At 43.0% G+C, this 2,472-nt stretch overlaps 1 protein-coding gene across 1 annotated transcript in view; it reads right to left on the bottom strand.

Annotated features, from left to right (window-relative positions):
* The window catches only part of MAP3K13 (mitogen-activated protein kinase kinase kinase 13), a 172,247-nt gene that overhangs the window by 166,983 nt on the left and 2,792 nt on the right, over nucleotides 1–2,472 (bottom strand). Inside the window, exon 2 of the mRNA XM_045296414.1 lies at nucleotides 1,609–1,735. The gene's annotated coding sequence lies outside the window, so the exon portion shown is untranslated. The remainder of the gene's footprint in view (nucleotides 1–1,608; nucleotides 1,736–2,472) is intronic.

A 2,472-nucleotide genomic window follows, 5' to 3' on the forward strand; every position in this document is an offset into this window, starting at 1 on the left:
CTCTTTACAGAAGCCACTGCCACATCTTTCTCCCATGGAACACAAAATGGGGGCGTGGGGGGTGGTAACTGCTTGTACAACCCCACTCACTCTTCAATAATTTCAATAATTATTTACGACAAAAAGCCTTAAGGAGTTGCCATTGACTTTGTTCTGATTTGTGGTGATTCCATAGATGTCAGCAAACGGTGCTCCGTGCCACTTTCAATGGTTGATTTTTCAAAAGTAGATCGCCAGGCCTGTCTTCCCAGAAGCCGCGGAGTGGACGCAAACCTCCAACCTTTCGGTTAGCAGACATGCTTATGTACTTTTTGCACCACCCAGTACTAGGCTCACACAACTAGTAAATTATCCTAGAGTATTGCCCTTTTTCAGTTCTTAGCAGTATAAAAATAAAAACATGTTCACTGTAAAAAAGGCAATCCACCACAGAAAGCATGGGAAAAAATGTCAGTCTCCTTCCTATTCTAAACTTCCAGCCTTAGTCCCTAGAGATGCCTCAGTGAATAGTTCCTGATACAGCTTTGAAGATACTTTGCACGTACCCACGTACTTAAATGTATGCTTTTAAAAACACAATTGCCAACACATGTTCCACAGACTCATTCAGTTCTATATTGTTTTTGTCGCAATGTATCTTAAAGGTTTTTCCACATTTGCAACAATGGAACTACTTCATTCTGTCTAACAAACTGCAAACACTTTGCAGGAAGACACCACACGTCACTGAGTCAGACTCCCCGTATAGGATGTCTAGGGTCTTTCCAGTTTCTTACAAACACTATGGTGATAGATATCTTTGAATACAAACGTTTCTGTGCTGCACCAGCAGATCAGAAATATGAATCCTAGAGTCACTCCGTGCTTGTAGTGTGGGGAACAGATTCGAAATGTATTTACAAAGGAAACCAGGAAACACAGCAAGTCGAATGTTTAGTGATTAGAAGGCATCAAACATGAACACAAAGTTAAAAGTTGAGGATTTGAAAATTAATGGGCTGGTAAGACACTCAAGTTAGGAAAGTTAAAATAGGAAAAAGAGGAAGCTTACATCCTGCGACAGAAGGATAAAAGGCTTGGAGAATAAATCATCAAAGACATGCAAAAAAATTTTTAAGAATTTAAGTCCATAGAAAAGACATTTGTTGTCCTCTTATCTTGCTTAACCTATGGATAAAATGAAACTGATCTAAAAAGTTGGGACATCTCATATGACAGAACCAAAGCTGAATGCCAGGGGAGTTAAAAGGCTATCTGAGGCCTTCTCCCTGCAAGGCACCTCACCTTGTTTTCCTTCAACTGGCATCAGCAGCATGGAAAGATCCCCAACTATCACCCACCCCCCACAGCCCTGCAAACAAACAAACAAACAGAAAAATAACCTTCCAGGGACCATAAACCTTGTCAATCTCTTTCATTTCTGATCGATTTGACAGGAGAATATTAACTGCCTCATATATACCACACAAGCCTCTCTTTGGGAGGTCCTAATTAAAACAGCATGTAAAGATAAGCAGTCCTAGGTTCTCCAGTGACAAGCCTAGAACTTCCTAGGCCAGCCCAGAGCAGCTATACTTCTCACCAAACATAAAACAGCCAAGGACTTACCTCTCCCGGAGTGTTGTGATTTGAATGCCACAACACAAACTGATTCATATTTTTGTCCTTGGATGGTCCGTGAGTTTCTTTAAATGAGGTCCATGTTAGAGTTCATAGAGACCAGTGTTCTGCAAACCTAAAAACCTCAAGAATGTCAATGCGCATGCCTGTTATCACTGGGATACTAATTCATTATGAAATATATGTACATGTATAACTACATATAAAAACACAAAACTCACTGCCTTTGAGTCGATGCCAACTCATAGCGACCCTATGTTATCGGACACAGCAGAGGTAACTGTCCCTGTGAGTTTCCAAGACCAGAATACTTCACGGGAGCAGAAGGCAACGCCTTCTCCTGCCTAGTGGCTGCTGGTTCCAAACGACTGATCTTGCAGTTAGCAGCCTACCGCGTAAGTGCCTTGACATATGCAACAATATATAACATGGAACAGCAAAGGCAGCAAGACTAGTTTATGTTTCAGACATTAGCATGATGTCTCTCCCATTGCCTGCCATCACGTACATTCTGTCACAGGGACCCCAAGAGGGCAGAGCAGACCTGTCCCTGGGGGCTGCCGGGCTTGTAAACCCTTTTTCCTCATAGGCAGCTGGTTGTTTCCAAGTACTGACCTTGCGTAACCATGACAGCACCAGGGCTCGGAACATAAACTTTGAGGACGTCAAAACAACTTCTTTGAGGGAACCGATTACATGGAACTGTGTGTGACCTCCTCCCTGGGGGCCAGACAACCGAAAAGTGGATGAAGGGAGCCGTCGGACAGGGCAAGATATGACAAAATACCCATTTATAAACTATCAAGGGCTCATGTGGGAGGGGGGAGCGGGGAGGGAGGGGAAAAATGAGGA

The sequence above is a fragment of the Echinops telfairi genome, unplaced genomic scaffold (genome assembly GCF_000313985.2).
Source record: "Echinops telfairi isolate 266 unplaced genomic scaffold, ASM31398v2 ScPeMD7_7407;HRSCAF=8445, whole genome shotgun sequence".
In the NCBI taxonomy this organism is placed as follows: domain Eukaryota; kingdom Metazoa; phylum Chordata; class Mammalia; order Afrosoricida; family Tenrecidae; genus Echinops; species Echinops telfairi.